At 39.8% G+C, this 18,718-nt stretch overlaps 1 protein-coding gene across 7 annotated transcripts in view; it reads right to left on the bottom strand.

The window, feature by feature from the left end:
- Positions 1-18,718, bottom strand: part of OPHN1 (oligophrenin 1) — a 573,279-nt gene that overhangs the window by 472,539 nt on the left and 82,022 nt on the right. The window contains exon 1 of one of the 7 annotated variants that reach the window (XM_053202417.1): positions 6,243-6,336. The exons of the other annotated variants lie outside the window; for them this stretch is intronic. The gene's annotated coding sequence lies outside the window, so the exon portion shown is untranslated. Of the gene's footprint in view, positions 1-6,242; positions 6,337-18,718 lie in introns of those variants that run through there. 7 annotated transcript variants of the gene reach the window in all.

An 18,718-nucleotide genomic window follows, 5' to 3' on the forward strand; every position in this document is an offset into this window, starting at 1 on the left:
TCAGAATACCAGACCAAACCCCAGGGGAATTTGTCCTAAATGAAAGAACACGTAAGACCATGGCCACAGATCTAAGGGAAACAGATATGATATGCCTGACAGAGAATAAAGGTAATGATCATAAAGATATTCACTGGACTTGAGAAAAGATATGATTGAGACTGTTAATACAAAAATAAGGAATAACAGCACATATAAAGTGCTCAAAAAAGAAAAGAGAAACACGCTTGATGAATGAACAGCTGCTGGAAGAAGCAGAGGAATGAATTATGATCGAGAAGACAGAGTAATGGAAAGTAATCAAGCTGAACAAAAGAGAGAAAACAGAATTAGACAAAATAAGAATAGACTTAGGGAATTCAGTGACTCCAGCACATGTAATAACATCCGATTACAGGAGTACCAAAAGAAGACAGAGAAAAGGGGGCAAAAAATTATTTGAAGAAATAATAGCTGAACACATCCCTAATCTGGGGAAGAAAACCAATATCCAGAACCAGGTGGGACAGAGAAACAAAATGAACAAAAGAATATCTACACAAAGATAGGTGGTAATTAAAAAGGCAAAATACAGAAATAAAGAAAAAAATTAAAGGCATCAAGACAAAAGAAGACAGTTACATTAAATGGAAACATAAGGTGACCAGCCAATTTTTCAGCAGAAACTTTCCAGGCCAGAAAGGAGTGGCATGATATATTCAAAGCCCTCAAAAGGAAAAATCTGCAACCAAGAATACTCTATTCAGTAAATCTATAATTCAGAATACAAAAAGAGATAAGGTTTCCCAGACAAGCAAAAAATAAAGGAGTTCATGACCACTAAAACCAGACCTGAAAGAAATATTAAAGGGGACTCTCTGAGTGGAAATGAAAAGACCAAAAATGAAAGTATCAAAGTAGGAAAAACAAAAGCAGTAAACTATAAGTCAAGGAACTCACAAAATTAAAGAATGTAAAATATGACACCATATGCCAAACACATAAGGAGAGTGGTAAAGAATAGGTTCAAACCTAGAAAACCATGACTCAATATAGACTGCTATATGCATAAAATGTTATATACAGACTGAATGGTAACCACAAATCAAGAACCACTAAAATACAGACTAAGAATAAAGAGAAAGAAATCCAACTATATCACAAAAAAAAAGCACCAAATAATGAAAGAGAGAAAGAGAAACAAGGATCAGAGAAAATATTCAGAAACACAAAACAAGTAATAAAATAACACTACATACATATGTATCAATAATTACTTTGAATGTAAACGGCAAAATACCCCAAATAAAATACACAGGGTAACAGAATGGATAAAAAACCAATATATATATATATATATATATATATATATATATATATATATATACACACACACACACACACACACACATACACACACACACACACACACACACACACACACACTGACTATAAGGTATTCATTTTAGACCTAAAGACACCTGAGGATTGCAAGTGAGGGAATGGAAAAACATCTATCTTGCAAACAAGATGTTAAAAAAAAGCCAGACTAGCAATACTTACATCAGACAAAATAGACTTTTAAAAAAGACTGTAAAATGAGACAAAGAAGGACACTATACAATAAGAATAAGGACAATCCAACAAGAAGACATAACAATTGTAGATACTTAGGCACCCAAAATAGAAGCACCCAAATACATAAAACAGTTAATTACAAACATAAAGGAACTAATTAATAGTAATATAATAATTGTAGGGGTCATTAACACCACACTTATATCAATGGAAAGATCATATAAACATGAAATCAAAATGGAACAACGGCTTTGAATGATACAATGCACCAGAAGGATTTAACAGATATATTCACAACACTCCATCCTAAAGCAGCAAAATACACATTCTTTTCAACTGCACATGGAACATTCTCCAGAAAAAATCACATATTAGCCCATAAAACAAGCCTCAACAAATTCAAGAAGATGGAAGTCATACCATGAACATTTTCTGATCACAAGCCATAAAACTAGAAGGTAACCACAAGAAAAAAATCTGGAAAGACCACAAATACATGGATGTTAAATAACATGCTACTAAAAATGAATGGGTCAACCAGTAAATAAAGAAGAAATTAAAATGTACATGGAAACAAATGAAGATGAAAACACAATGGTCCAAAACTTTTGGGATGCAGCAAAAGCAGTTCTAAGAAGGAAATTTATAGCAATACAAGCCTAACTCAAGAAGCAAGAAAAATCTCAACCTACCTTTACACCTAAAGGAGCTAGAAAAAGAAAAACAAACAAAACCTAAAACCAGCAGAAGGAAATAATCATGATTAGAGCAGAAAGAAATGGTATAGAAACTAAAAAAAATAGAAAATTTCAATGAAACCAGGAGCTGGTTCTTTGAAAAAAAAAAAATCAGTAAATTTGATAAACCTCAAGCCAGACTTCTCAAGAAAAAAGAGAAAGGACTCAAATAAATAAAATCACAAATGAGAAAGGATAAATAGCAATCAAAAGCACAGAATTACAAACAACTCTACAAAAATATCATTAAAAACTACATGGCAACAAACTGGACAGCCTAGGAAAAATGGATAAATTCCTAGAAATATATAAACTACCAAAAATGAACCAGGAAGAAATAGAAAATTTGAACAGACCAATTACCAGTGAAAAATTGAATCAGTAATTAAAAACTCCCAGCAAACACAAGTCCAGAACCAAATGGCTTCACAGGCAAACTCTACCAAATATTTATAGAACACTTAATATCTACACTAGTTTTAGAAGTTAATGCCTACACTTCCAAAACTATTCTAAAAAATGAGAAGAAGAAAATTTCCAAATTAATTCTATAAAGCCAGCAATAAATACCCTAATACCAAAACAAGATAAAAATACCACAAAAAAAATAAAACAGAGAGAGAACTACAGGCCATTATCTCTGATGAACATAAATGCAAAAATCCAGAAAAAATACTAGAAAACGAATTCAACAATACATTAAAAAATCATTCACAAAGATCAAGTGGGATTTATTTCTGGTTTGCAAGAATGGCTCACTATTTGTAAATCAACCAACAGGGTACATTATGATAGGAAAAAATAGGGAGGGAAAGGATTAGGACCTGAGGTCCCTGGGTGGGAAAAAACACATTTTCAAACAATGCTGGGAATGTCTGACCACAGCAAACCCCTCAGGCTTAAAGTTCCTCTTAAGAATGTAACAGACCCCATCTACTCCCCCTCAGGTTTCCCTCAGGAATTTAACAAAAGACCTCTAAGTATGGCCATAGACCACCCATCATACTATTAAAACAAGCCAATCAGGAATGGATAACCCAGTACCTAGAGCTATCAAGCCAATAAGGGTAGAACCTGAGAAGGAACAAGGGGGAAGGGTAAGGGGAGGGCTGAACAGAACCTTACAAAACAAAGACCCTTGCCTGTAGTCCTCAGACATTCACTTTTGAATGTCCCCTCTGTAAAGAGAGTTTTCTACTATTCTTCCTTTCTGATCTAGTATTTTTTAAAAAAAAACCTATGCCTGCTGCTAATTTTGTGTCCACCTCTTCATTCGTTGAAGTGGCAAGACAACAAATCCCTGGTATTGAGGTAAAAACTCCTGCAGCAACATCACATCAATAAGAGAAAAGATAAGAACCAAATGATCATTTCAATACATGCAGAAAATTCATTTGACAAAGTACAACATCTATTCATTATAAAATCCTTCAACAAAGTAGGTTTAGGGAGTACGTATCTTAACATAATAAAGGCCATTTATGAAACACCCACAGCTAATTCCATCCTCAATGGGGGAAAACTGAGAGCTGTTCCACTAAGGTCAGGAACAAGACAAGGATGTCCACACTCACCACTGTTATTCAACATAGTACTGGAAATCCTAGCCACAGGAGACAACAAAAAGGAATAAAGGGCTTCCAAATCAATAGGAAGCAGTAAAACTTTCAATAATTACAGATAACAGAATAGTATATTCACAAAAACCTAAAGACTCCACCAAAAAACTACCAGAACTAATAAATGAATTCAGTAAATTCACAGGATACAAAAATCAATGTACAGAAATCTATTGCATTGCATTCCTATATACCAATAATGAAGCAGCAGAAAGAGAAATTAAGGAAACAATCACATTTAAAATTTCTTTGATATTGGCTGTTGCAACTTCTTTCTACATAGTTCCCCTGGGGCAAGGCAAACAAAAGTAAAAATAAACCATTGGGACTTCATCAAGATAAATAGCTTCTGCACAGCAAAGGAAACAATGAACAAAACTGAAAGGCAACCTACAGAATGGGAGAAAATATCTGTAAATGACATATCTGATAAAGGATTAGTATCCAAAATCTATAAAAAGCTTATAAATCTCAACACCCAAAAAAACACAAATAATCCAGTTAAAAAAATGAGAATACATAAACATATTTTTCCAAAGAAGACACAGAGATGGCAACAGACACACAAAAAGATGCTCTGTATCACTTACCATCAGGGAAATGCAAATCAAAACCACAATGAGATATCACCTCGCTCCTGTCAGAATGGCAAAAATAAAAACCACGAGAAACAAGAGGCATTGGCGAATATGTGGAGGAAAATGAACCCTTATGCACCGTTTGTGGGAATGCAAACTGGAGCAGCTAGTCTGGAAAACAGTATGGACGTTCCTCAAAAAATTAAAACTAGAAATACCTTATGATCCAGCAATTGCACTACTACGCATTTACCCTAAGAAAACAAAAATAGTAATCCAAAGAGATGCATGCACCCCAATGTTTAAAGCAGCATTATTTACAATAGCCAAGTTATGGTGTTACAGAACCAGGCTGGATCGCTGGCGGAAAAACCAAGCGGCACTCGGAGATCTTGGTGGATCAGTTTTACTTTACATCGGAGGGCTCAGAGGAGATCCTTCTCCAGAGATCTGAGACCCAAGCACAAGCATGGTGGACAATTTATCGTCTGTTACTTCCGCATTCCGCATTAGCAGTAATTTGGCACACATGGCAAGCAGGGCAGGAAGAAGAACCTGGAAGAGGAGTCTCTAAGCTAGGAACTAGAGCTTATGTTAGTACCATAGGCCATCTTATGGTGCATAAATTTACTTATTTTCCCAACATTCCCCCCTCTGATGCCTTTTCTAAAAATCTTTTTTAGTAGGCATCACCCTTTAGCTCTAGGGGTTGGTACCCTCAGAGGGCTAAGATGCATGTTGCAGTTTCCAGGTAATGTTGAGGGACCTGGTCAGGGTTTGTATAATGTCCACCACAAATGCAGGTCTGTTGTCACTGTGTATGGTTAAGGGTAGACCAAAATGAATGCACGATTTCCCATAGAAGAGCTTTGGCCACCTCATAACTTCGTTCCATCCTGGTCAGGAAGGCTTCAACCCATCCTGAATATGTTCCGATTATTACAAGGAGGTACCTGAATCCTTTGCTTGGTTGTATATCTGTGAAGTCCACCTCCAAGTCTTTTAAAGGGGTGGCCCCCATCCTTTGAATAAACCAGATCTCCTGGGTTTATATGGGATGGGTCTCTAGTAACTGTCAGATCAGGTTTAGGGAGGATATGGTTTGCATATTTAGAGATTTATGAATTAACCAGGCCTCAAGTGAATAATAAAGCATGAAAATATTTATCTATTGATAGGTCTACAGTGAGAAAAGTCTTTGCATACTATTGGTGGGGGAATCCATCCCATTTCCCAGTTGTTTAAATAATCATATGCCCATGGGTCTTATTGTTATCCCCACAGAATAACAAGCACAGCAGATTGTCTATACATGAAATACTGTGACAATTTTTCTGAAGTTTACCTCAAGTTGTCTAGTTTAGGCAAACAACAAACATTTAAAGACAATACAAACTAGAATTTAACATCCATAATGGTGCGTTGTTGAAACAGTTTTTCTCTCTAAAAACCCCCATTTCCAGAGATAGCTAAATTAAGACCAATCTTAACAAACCTGGCCTAATTGTTTACATAAGCTCAGCAAGAATAGCGATTGATCATGAGGATCTTTTAAAGTTTGCTTTGTTGGAACCTTTTATAAGGAATATCCAGGTTGAACTTTCAGTAGCCTTTCCAGGCCAGAAGCCAAGCTAAATACTTGCCATCAGAAAGGCCTGCAACACCTATAGAATTGGGCAAATTCCTCTTCATGAGGTCCTCAAGATATCCTGAGTTCCTGCACTTGCCAGGAAGTGACCTTCTTTACTCACCTGGTGAGGCTGCTGGGAACTCTGTAAGCAAGGTATCAGACCAACATTTCCAAGGGGCTTTATGGCTCCATGTTTCATAAAGTCAACCTTAGTTCCTTAAAGCTGTCTGGTTATAAAAGAGCAAACATTAAAGAACCAGCAATATTTACAAGACTCACAAAAGTATAATCTTCCTCAGTTCATTTAGTCCCATGTTCCTAATTCTTGTTCAGTTTGAATGCAACTTTTCAGTCCCGGTAATTCTTACCCATTTTAGCATTAATCTTAACGATGTCAAACACCTGTATTTGTCCCAAAAGTCCTTTTTATAAATCTCCTTGAAGAAGAAACACATTTTGTAAGAGAAAAAGAACAATTATAAATGACAAAATCTCAGAAATGGACACTGTTAAAGATCTGATGACAGTTCATTATGATGCAATTGACAAAGAAATTCAGTTATTTCTGACACATAACACTTCAAGTAATCAGAATATTAAGTGATGACCTTATACCAAAACACTAAAACTTTAGGAATTGCATATCTATTTTGGCAGTTACAACATTTACCTGTGCAATGCAACCTAAGGTTTACCATGGTACGACTGTGCTCTTCCAAGTAACTTATCATCCCAAATAAAAGGGCCTAATTGGTCAAAAAGACTTCACTTACCATTCAAATCCTGGGAAGTTTGTTAAAACTTTAGGAAGTTAGAAGTACATCCTAAATAGGATTACAGATCATTACAAATGTTAAAATCTTATTCAACCAAGGTGGCAATAAAAGATCCTAAAGGTGAATGTATAGCATTACATAGTTGTTAGCAAAACCTAGCTCCTTTAACATTGAGAAGTTTTAACTAAGCAATCAAAGACCTGATAAAGATGAAACTTAAAGCTTTGGTTTTCCTGGCAGACAAAAGAGAAAAAAAACCTTTGTTTACACTGTCTTATCAAAAGCGATCAACAGTCCAATAAAATGTTCTTTTGAACAGAGAGAAAAGCAGAATTTCAATCTTATACCAGTGTATTTTAAATTTCCATTCATCTCAACCTTAGTCTATCCTTAGCAGACATAAAATTCCTTTCCAAAGATTTCCCTTAATGAACCTTCTACAACTTTCCTTTGCCTTTAAGCTTTGTCCCAAAGCCATTTCTCTCCAAACAACCAGTCTCATTTAGGACAAAATTACTTTCTTTTACCCTCAACAAATATGTATTTCAATTACATATATATTTTTTTTCTTTTTTTTTTTTACTTATATCTTTCTTACATACCTCCTACTTTCCTACATACAGGGTTGCTTTCCTTATTTCCAGTCTTAAGTACACTTAGCAGAATTTTAACTCTTAGGAAACCTTAGTCTCCTATTGAGGACTTAGTAACCAACTGAGAGGTGTTTACACCAGAATTTTTTTAGCTGGTAAATTCATGAACCAATTAAGCACAAAGCATGTTTTCCAATAGGTCCAAATAGCCTTAGTTTCTCTGCAATAAGAAGTTAAAAACACAAACCTATGTTCAGTAATCAAAGCTTTAGCACTCCATCCTATTTGGAAAAGACCTAGATGTCCAATGAATTTAATCTTATTTATCATGCAATCAAAACTTTAAAGTTTCAGGTTACCAAAGATCTTGAAAGCTATCTTAAGAATTACCCATGAAAACTCTGAGACAGATAAAATTAACTACCATTTTAAGTCATCTTTTTGCTAACAAACTGCAACAGAGATAACATGAGCTTATTTGACCTTTGGTCAACTTTGGTAGAGTGCTGATAACTTTAGAGACAGGTCCAACAAACATAAATAGTTTAAACACTGAATATGTTTCATCTGTATCCGCTTAAAATCAATTTTTCTCCATTGTCAGTTTTCACCTAGGACACCAGTGGGGGTATCTGAAGTGGGTGGCCCAAGGGGGTGCTCTTCACCCCTTGACCTTGAGGGTGGGGGGGAATGAGCCAATGGTGCCTGAGGCACTGAGGATGGTATAGGAACCAGTTATATAGACCATACCCAAGTTGGTGCAGAAACAGGAGGGGGAAAGGAAGGCAGAAGAGGCAAGGTGCCAGCAGAAGGCAGAGAAGGAAAACTGGATTCAAAACCAGCTCAGACAGAGGAGCAGGTGCCATGTTTTTACCACCAAAGTGGAAATATGGAGTCCATATCAGGACAGAGAAGAAGGGGAATTTCCTCAAAACAAATGGAGTTTCAGCAACTGCTTGGGAATATTCCTTAAATTCCCTGTCCTGCGGTAGACTAAACACAGTTGGCTCCAATTATAGCCGTTAACCCAGGAAATGAATGAGGGAGAAGCCCTCACATCTATTAGGCAGAGGAACAGAGAGAGAGAGAGTCAGCATCCCCCTCAGTCTGATTCTATCTCAGCCAGACTAATAAGGTCCCTTCTCAAGGTTCCTCCCGATATTGGCTGGGTTTCTGGGACTTTCCCTGGTTGTGACATTTATCCCCTTAATGTCCTTTCTTTTTGCAGTAGGCTCAATGACCCCTTGCTAAGGAGGTTCTGGGCCTCCCCCCTTTTGGCAGCTGCACCTCCCCCATCCTTTTGTCATGGCTCTCTTGTGCCTTGGGATCAAAGGAGATGTAAGCCTTGCATAGCCTCTCATAATAATCCCCCAGGGATTCCTCTTGCTGTTGGGCATATTCATGGGCTTCTTAGCCCCTGCTTGGACCCCCCAAAGGAGAGCCTCTTGGTACCAGCAGGTGTGGACCTGCATCTGGAGAGTGCCTGCACCTGACCGAAGGCACAACCTGGCCACTGGTCCAGGGGACAGAGGATCTGCCGAGTCTGGAGGTGGTGAGGAGACCGAAGGTGGCAGAGTATCAGGAACTGGGGGGTTCATATGGTGGGGGCAAGATTGGTTCTTCCTCCAGGTCAACGGCGAGAATTTGTGGAGGTCAGGACTTCTGTTGGCCTTTCTTGGGCTGCTTTGTTGAGGTGACTAAGACCCTAGCCTGTCCCTGTTTGTTGCAGGTAAATCATGCCCAAGGGGGAAGGGTTTGGGCAATCTCTAACCAGGAGTCAATATATGGGAATTTATAGGGGTGACCTGGGTCTCTGGTGACAACACGCCAGACACAGCGGACCATTGGGACATCTAAGGTTCCCTCCGAGGGCCATCCTACACCAAAAGTGGTCCATTCTAACTCACATAGGGTCCTTAACTTGCCAGGGGATATCTTAATTCCATAGTTTCCCAAAAACCCCTTCTTTGCTCTGTCCTGACTCCATAATGTTCCCGTGAGACAGAGTCACAAAGACAGAGGGGTAGGGGTGCCAACTCTAATGATGAGACCAGTCAGATGCCCATCTGGCCATGTCCTGAAGGAACTTAGGTGATGCTTAGCCATAGCAGTCTCAGCTTTATGACTTACAATTGGAAACTATTCTGATGCTGCCACAGACCATAGGCCATTCAATACAGAATCACAGATGGGCCCATTCAGACTCCGTGGGCTTTTGGGAAACTTAAGGGTGCCTGCCCGTGGAGCCACAGAATGGAACTTGGCAGATGCACCAGACTAAGTCGCACATTCCAACTCACATACACACAAGAGGTTATTACATTCCCTCCCACAGAATTTCTACCTGTGAGACCTCTGAGGTCTCTGGGGAGTTATCAGGTCCCCCTTCCACAGTTATGGGTTGGCTGGACTGAATTGGGGCCCCATACCTGTGAGACCTCTGAAGTCTCCAGGGAGTAATCAGGTCCCCCTTCCACTCTTGCAAGTGGGCATGACTAGATTGGGGCCCTGGCCTTACCAGATCTGACGTCGGGTCCAGGTCCTCATCTGCCAAGTCCCCTTGAGTCTGTCAGGAATGGCAGAGCGGGGCTGGCCTGAGACAACCAAGTGGGAGACTGCCAAAAATCAGGCAGAGCATGCCTTCTCCATAGCGATTCCTTGTCCCGACACTGCCTCACCATTCTGCCAACCGGTGGCAACAATGGGCCAGCACAGTTGGGTTTCCCAGTCAGGGAACCAAATATGTTACAGAACCAGGCTGGATCACTGGCGGAAAAACCAAGCAGCACTCAGAGATCTTGGTGAATTGGAGTTTTATTTTACATTGGCGGGCTCAGAGGAGATCCTTCTCCAGAGATCTGAGTCCTGAGCACAAGCATGGTGGACAATTTATCATCTGTTACTTCCACATTCCACATTAGTAGTAATTTGGCATGCATGGCAAGCGGGGCAGAAAGAAGAACCCGGAAGAGGGCTCTCTAAGCTAGGAACTAGAGCTTATGTTAATATAGGTGGCCATGTTATGGTACATAAATTTACTTATTTTCCCAACAATGGAACCAGCCCAAATGTCCATCTATTGATGAATGGATAAAGAAGATGCGATACATGGACTTCAAGCTGTATTACAAAGCTGTAATCATCAAAACAGTATGGTGCCGGCACAAAAACAGGAAATGGACCCACAAACATATGGCCAACTAATCTTTGACAAAGCAGGAAAGAATATCCAATGGAATAAAGCCAGTGTCTTCAGCAAGTGGTGCTAGTAAAACTGGACAGCGACAGGCAGAAAAATGAACCTGGACCACTCTTACACCATACACAAAAATAAACTCAAAATGGATGAAAGACCTAACTGTAAGACAGGAAGCCATCAAGATCCTCGAGGAGAAAGCAGGCAAAAACCTCTTTGATTTTGGCCACAACAACTTCTTACTCAACACATCTCCAGAGGCAAGGGAAACAAAAGCAAAAATGAACAATTGGGACCTCATCAAAATAAAATGCTTCTGCACGGCAAAGGAAACAATCAGCAAAACTAAAAGGCAACTGACGAAATGGGAGAAGATACTTGCAAGTGACATGTCAGATAAAGGGTTAGTATCCAAAATCTATAAAGAACTTATCAATATCAACACCCAAAAAATAAATAATCCAGTGAAGAAATGGGCAAAAGACATGAATAGACACTTCTCCAAAGAAGACATCCAGATGGCCAACCGACACATGAAAAAATGCTCAACATCACTCATCATCAGGGAAATACAAATCAAAACCACAATGAGATACCACCTCACACCTGTCAGAATGGCTAAAATTAACAACTCACACAACAACAGATGTTAGCGAGGATGCAAAGAAAAAGGATCTCTTTTGCACTGCTGTTGGGAATGCAAACTGGTGCAGCCACTCAGGAAAACAGTATGGAATTTCCTCAAAAAAGTGAAAATAGAACTACCCTACGACCCAGCAATTGCACTACTAGGTATTTATCCAAGGGATACAGGTGTGCTGCTTTGAAGGGACACATGCACCCCAATGTTTATAGCAGCACTATCGACAATAGCCAAAGTATGGAAAGAGTCCAAATGTCCATCGATGGATGAATGGATACAAAAGATGTGGCATATATATATATATATATATATATATACATACACACACACACACACACATACACACGCAATGGAGTATTTGGCAATCAAGAAGAATGAAATCTTGCCATCTGCAACTACATGGATGGAACTAGCGGGTATTATGTTAAGCAAAATTAGTCAGAGAAAGACAAATATCATATGACTTCATTCATTTGAGGACTTTAAGACACAGAAAATATGAACATAAGGGAAGAGAAGCAAAAATAATATAAAAATGGGAGGGAAAAAACATAAGAGACTCTTAAATATGGAGAACAAACAGAGGGTTACTAGAGGGGTTGTGGAAGGGGGAATGGGCTAAATGTTATCATAAGGGGCATTAAGGAATCTACCCCTGAAATCATCATTGCACTATATGCTAACTAACTTGGATGTAAATTTAAAAAAGAAAAGAAAAAAGTAAAGGAAAAAATAGGGCAACCCAGAGTTCCCTTTCTTTCAGTCTTTCCTTAATCATTAGAAAACTGGAGAGCGTTGATGGAATATATGTGCATATTAAGAAGCAAAATAAAAAGTTGAGTTAGTTTTAAAAAAAAGGTGTGATACATACACACACACACACACACACACAATGGAATATTATTCAACCTTAAAAAAGAATGAAGTTTTGCCATTTGAAAAGATATTGATGGAGCTAGAGAGTAATATGCTATGCAAAATAAGTCAGAGAAAGACAAATACTTATGTGGAATTTAAGAAACAAAACAAATGAGCAAAGGGGAATAAAAAGAGAGAGAGAGAAACCAACAAACAGACTTTTAACTATAGAGAGAAAATTGATGGTTATCCAAGGGGAGAATGGAGGGGAGATGGGTGAAATACGTGATTGGGATTAAGGAGGACACTTGTGATGAGCACTGGGTGATGTATGGAATTGCTGAATCACTATATTGTACAGCTGTAACTAATATAACACATATATTAACTGAAATTAAAATAATATTTTTACAAAGCATAGTCGGAAACTAACATTAGCAAAATGTCAGAGTAGGCAGATCTAAGCTCTTGCCCCACTCCCTCATCCAGGAACATCACAAAGCAAGCAGAAAATGTCAGAACCAATTTCATCCAAACTCTGGAAAATAGTCAAAAGTTTACACCAACCAAACAAATGCTAAATCAAAAACAAGGCAACCTCACAACAGTAGGAAAGTTTTGTGGGATTTTTAACTGCCCTCTTCCCCACCCCATCTTTGATGCAGTAGCATTTGCAGTCTTAAACTGGTGGCAGCCTGTGCTCCTAGTGTGTAATCCTAGCCCCTGATTCTAGAAGGTGCAGATCAGATTTTATTCACAAATCACCATGTATACCTGTTTGAACATGTCTGGGGGATACTTGAAAGACTGAAGTCAGCTGCTTGTGTTTGTGTCACTTAACTCAAAACTCAAAACTCAAGAAAGTGGTGAGCAATTCCTGAAAATACTGCAAGCTGAACTAACAAGGTTCTGATGCCTAAGGCAGGATTGTATGTTGAAACATAATACACTGCCTAAGGCATGAGAGTAACCTGAGGGGGGGTTCCTTGCAAAATTAGAATATTCAAAAGCAAATGTGTATATGGGGCATTAAATTAAACCACATTCATGCCCAGGGCAATATGCATATTCAGAAAAAATCTGAGAAGACTCTAGTCTTTCACCTTGGGCCAATTGCTAGTAAGCCCAAGCCTGGCTAATTGTTCAAGGATGGCCTAAGCACAAGTCCAATCAAGAAAGATTGGGAGAGGTGTTTATTTGTTTTTAGCTTTGGCATTCAAGATCTGTGTCAAAATCCTAGTTGTACACAAGCTAAGGGACAGAGACATCAGTGACTCCACAGGAAAGGGACAAAGGATTTAGTCTTTGCCAAAATAGCTTTAAAAAAAAAAAGAGAGAAGAAAATCCTGTGGTAGAAGATCTAATTTCCAGAGTTACCACCTTATAATATTCAAATGTTCACTTTTCAACAACAAAATCACAATGTATATGAGAAACAGGAAACTATTGTCCAAAGGAACAAAATAAATTGTCAGGAACTGTCCCTAAGGGTGTCCACATATTAGATTTACCAAAGACCTAAAAACAATAACTTTATTAAATATGCTGAAAGAGCTAAAGGAAAACACAGAGAACTAAAAACATCAGGAATATGATATACAAACAAAATGAGAATATCATTAAAGATATCAAAATTAAAGACTGAATAGAGTCTAAGAGACCTAGGGGACACTATCAAGTGGACAAGAATATACACTATAGGACTTCTAGAAAGTGAACAGAGAATAAGGGGCAGAAAGAATATTTAAAGAAATAGTACCAAAAAACATGCCAAATTTGATGAAAGATAAAAATCTATACATCCAAGAAGCTGAACAAACTTCAAGGAGGACAAACTCAGAGGCTCACACTGAGACACCTTGGAATTAAACTTCCAAAAGCCAAAGATAAAGGGAAGACCTTGAAAGCAGCAAGAGAGAAGTGACTTGTCATGTAAAAGGGGTCCTCATTTATAATTAATAGCCAATTTACCTTCAGAAAACATTGAGGCCAGAAGACAGTGAGAGGACACAAAGTGTTAAAACAAAAAGAAAACCAAAACCAAGAATTCTACATTTGGCAAAACTATCCTTCAAAATGAAGGAGAAAATAAGACATTCCTAGGTAAAGAAAAACTGAGGGAGTTCATTACCAGTACACTTCCCCTACAAGGCATGCTAAATGGACTCCTTAGGTTGAAATAAAAGGACACTAGAAAGTAACTCAAAATCATATGAAGATACAAAGATCTCCTGTAAAGGTAACTATATATGCAAATATAAAAGCTAACATTATTTTATTTTTGGCTTGTAACCCAACTTTTTAATTTCCTACATGATTTAAAAGACAAATGCATACAAAGAATTACATATCTATGTTCTTAGACACATGGTGTATACAGATGTAATTGTGACAATCCACAGGTGAGAGACAGAGCTATAAAGAAGCCGAGGTTTGTATGCTATTGGAACTAAGTTTGTATCAATTCAAACTTGTTTGCTATAAATTAAGGATGTTAAACATAATCCCCAAGATATCCACAAATAAAATATTTCTAAAATATATGTAAAAGGAAATGAGATGGGAATAAAAATGATCATTACAAAAAACTCAACTAAACACAAAAGAAAGCAGTAATAGGAAATGAAAGAGAAAAAAGTACAGGACATACAGAAAACAGAAAAATGGCAGAAGTCCTTACCTATCAATAATTACTTTAAACGTAAATAGATTAAACACTCCAATAAAAAGGCAGAATCCATAGAATGGATCCATATAATTAAATAATCCCATAGATTTTTATCCATAGAATGGATTAAAAAACAGGATCCAACTAAATGCTATCTACAATAGACTCACTTTAGATCCAAAAACAGAAATACATCTGTCACGGAACCAGGCTGGAACTCTGGCAGAAAAACCAAGCGGCACTTGGAGATCTTGGTGGATTGGAGATTTTTTTTAATTTTTTAAACTTTTATTTATTTTTTATTAAAAAAATTTTTGTTTAATGTTTATTAATCTTTGAGACAGAGAGAGAGACAGATAGCATGAATGGGGGAGGATCAGAGAGAGAGGGACACAGAATCTGAAAGAGGCTCCAGGCTCTGAGCTGTCTGCACAGAGCCCGACGAGGGGCTCAAACTCACAAACCACAAGATCATGACCTGAGCTGAAGTTGGACACCTAACTAACTGAGCCACCCAGGTGCCTCTCGGAGATTTATTTAACACCGGTGGGCTCAGAGGAGACTTTCTCCAAAGGTTTGAGTGCCCAATGCAAGTGGGGAGGGTAATTTATAGTCATCAATTTCCGTATCTGTGGGTTTTTTTGCGTGCACAGCAAACAAAGGAAGAAGAACCTGGAGGAGGGGTCTCTAAGCTAGAGACCAGAGTCGGTTTTAGCCCTATCGGCCATCTTTGGCGTAATCACTTCTCCGACATTGCCCCCTTTGATGCCTTTAAAAAAAACTTTTAGTAGGCATCACCTTTCAGTTTGATAGGTTGGTATTCTAGGAAGGCTAAGGTACGTGCAGTAGTTTGGGGAGCAACAGTGTTTTCAATAAAACATACCACGGCATTCAGTATAAAGGAGCCGATGGATAAAAGTAAAATTATGGAGAGGAGGAGCCCCGCCAGGGCAGGAAGCCAGGATGCCCAATCCGTGTGATCCCATCCTTTCCATTGATTGATACTTTCCTGTTGTCTACGTTGAATTCTTTCCTTGAGTTCCTTAACCTTAGTTGTAACTATTCCTGACTGGTTCTGGTTTCCCCAGAAAGATGCAAGTCTCTCCTTTTTCTGAAGTGAGGAGGTCAAGGGCTCGCCTATTTTGGAGGGTCACTGCCACCAGAGAGTTTATTTGGCTTTGTAAGATTACCAGAGAATCTGCCACCTGTTCCATGTCTTCATTTATCTCTTGAGATAGTCTATGGTATAGTCCTATGGATGAACCTATGCCCACTATTGCAGTTCCTATTCCTGTCGCAATTCCTGCTCCTATCAGAACGGGTAGCAGGACTGCCTGTTTAGCCCAGGACTTGGGGCTAAAGCTGTTAGGAGCTGATTTTCAGTGTATACAGATATCTCAGGGGTTAGGAAGACAGAATAACATATCTGAGTCCAGTTGGCCTCTAAGCATCAGTAGGCCAAATTAGAACACAGATAGAACACCCCAGGGGTTGAACACAGGGTTGCATTCCTCTTTAAGGTTATATTTCTTCTGCATAGAGAGGTGCTGTTCATACCTTCAGGGACTGTACAGATTAAACTGTCGGCATTTGTGAGACGGACCCCAGTGGCCAGGGGTCCAATTAAGACAGAGGTGTTCGTTTTGAGATTTTCAGGAGCCTCCCAGGTCAAAGGGATGGGAGTGGCTAAGTAAGCCCTACATCTGATGGGCAAGCACATCCAGCAGGTTTGGGTGTGATTGTCTATTTTATGGAGGACTCGTAGAGTAGTGTTGGCCCAATGCTGGAGTGGGGAATTGGTAAGCATCCGATTGAGGGCTGAAAGGTTCAAACCTTGGCAGGCTGCAGGGGGAGTGGTCGCCTTTATGACTTGTATTACCCTATCCTGGGTATCCTTTATAACTTTTTGAAGGACCCTGTCTTGCACCACTCCCCCATCTGAGATCTCCCATTGAGGAAGGTAAGTGTAACAAGCTCATTTCCCTCTCTGGAGGCTCTTGTTGTGACATGGGTTCCTGACATTTTGGGTTATCTCTATGGTCCAATACTTAGTCCTTGGGGCACTGGGTGACTCACAGAGAGTGGGTGTTTTTCCCTTGTAGCAATCTTTGTGGAGGGAGGTGAAGGCGCTGAACGCCCTTGACCCCCTTATTGTCATATAACAATCCTAGGGGCAAGGTGGGTAAGCGGCAGTTGTGAGGGTAAGAGAGGTTATCATAATATATAGGCAATACTTAACAATCCTCCCATCCATAGGTGGTATGTGAAACCCAGCATGCATTTTTTGTCCCATGTCCAGCTTGTTGGTGCAGTCTCTATCAGCCCAACAGTAAGAAATAAGATCAGGGCTATGACACCAGTAAGGAGCAAGGGCTGGCAGAGTTGCATCCAAACCCCTGGGCTAGGTTCATGCGTTGATTCCTTGAGCTTCTGCCGTGTGCAAGCCAGCCAGTTTCTGGGGTGTGTCTGGAGCAGGGCTGGAGGTCTCAGGGACCAGTTTCCCTTTTGAGGGTCAGTTTAAGCAGGTTGACTGGATCTGGATCACTTTGCCAGGTTGTGGGTTCTTCTGAGCTGGCCTTCTTAACTCTGGAGTGATGGACCCATGGGGTAATACCTGAAACTTTAAGAGCTGTAGGAATTGTTAGAATAACAGTATGAGGCCCAGGCCACCGTGGTTTAAGAGGTTCCCTCTTCCAAACTTTGACCCACACAGAGTCTCCTGGTTGAAAGGGGTGAACGGGGGTCCCTAAGAAAATTGGGGCCCTCTCTATGGTATATCTCTGTAACTTATTTAGGACTACCCCCAAGGTCTGGAGCTGTTCTCTTATTCCCTTGTCTCCAATCTGGTGTAGGTCTCCTGGGAGTTTTCCTAAACATGAGGGGGTCGCCCGTATAATACCTCAAAAGGGGAGAATCCCAATGCCCCACACATGCATCGGGTACGCAGGAGGGCCAGTGGTAGTAAATCTGGCCATGGAGGTTAGTCTCTTGGTGGAACTTAGCCAGGGTTTCCCTGAGGGTGCGATTTATCTGCTCTACTTTCCCTGAGCTCTGGGGTAGGTAAGCAGTGTGTAGTTTCCAGGTAATGTTGAGGGACCTGGTCAGGGTTTGTACAATGCCTGCCACAAATGCAGGTCCGTTATCACTGTGTATGGTTAAGGATAGACCAAACCGAGGCAAAATCTCCCATAGAAGGGCTTTGGCCACCTCGCAGCTTCATTCCGTTCTGGTCAGGAATGCTTCTACCCATCCTGAATATGTGCAGATTATTACAAGAAGGTACCTGAATCCTTTATTTGGTTGTATGTTGATAAAGTCCACCTCTGTCTTCAAAAGGGGCGGCCCCCATCCTTTGTGTGCCAGGCGGGGGCCGTGAGGCAGACCAAGCATTATTTTTGGCACACGTTACACATTGTTCACTGACAGCTCGGCATAATGCCAGCAGCTGGCTGATACAGTAGTTCTTTTTGAGGAGGGCCTCTAGTGCAGTTTTCCCTAAGTGTGTGAGTTGATATTCCTTCACTGGGTGCTTTCCCATAGACAAGGGGACAAAGATGTGTCCATTTGGCATGACCCATCAACCCTCTTTGCTTAGTCTGCCCCCTTCTGTCGAGGCCCAACTTCTTTCTTCCTTTGTGTACAGGGGCGGGGAGGCTTCCCTCTGGGACGCAAGAGTCACAGTGTAGGTAGGAGCTTCACCTGGGTCACCACAGGCTGCCGCTCTGGGTGTTCTGTTGGCCAGGTGATTTCCTTGAGTTATGGGGTCGTCTCCTTTCTGATGTCCTTTACAGTGTAGAATAGTGACCTTGTCTGGCAGCCATACGGCCTCAAGAAGCTTTAGTATTCTTTCCTTGTTTTTGATA

The sequence above is a fragment of the Acinonyx jubatus genome, chromosome X, assembly GCF_027475565.1.
Source record: "Acinonyx jubatus isolate Ajub_Pintada_27869175 chromosome X, VMU_Ajub_asm_v1.0, whole genome shotgun sequence".
NCBI lineage: Eukaryota > Metazoa > Chordata > Mammalia > Carnivora > Felidae > Acinonyx > Acinonyx jubatus.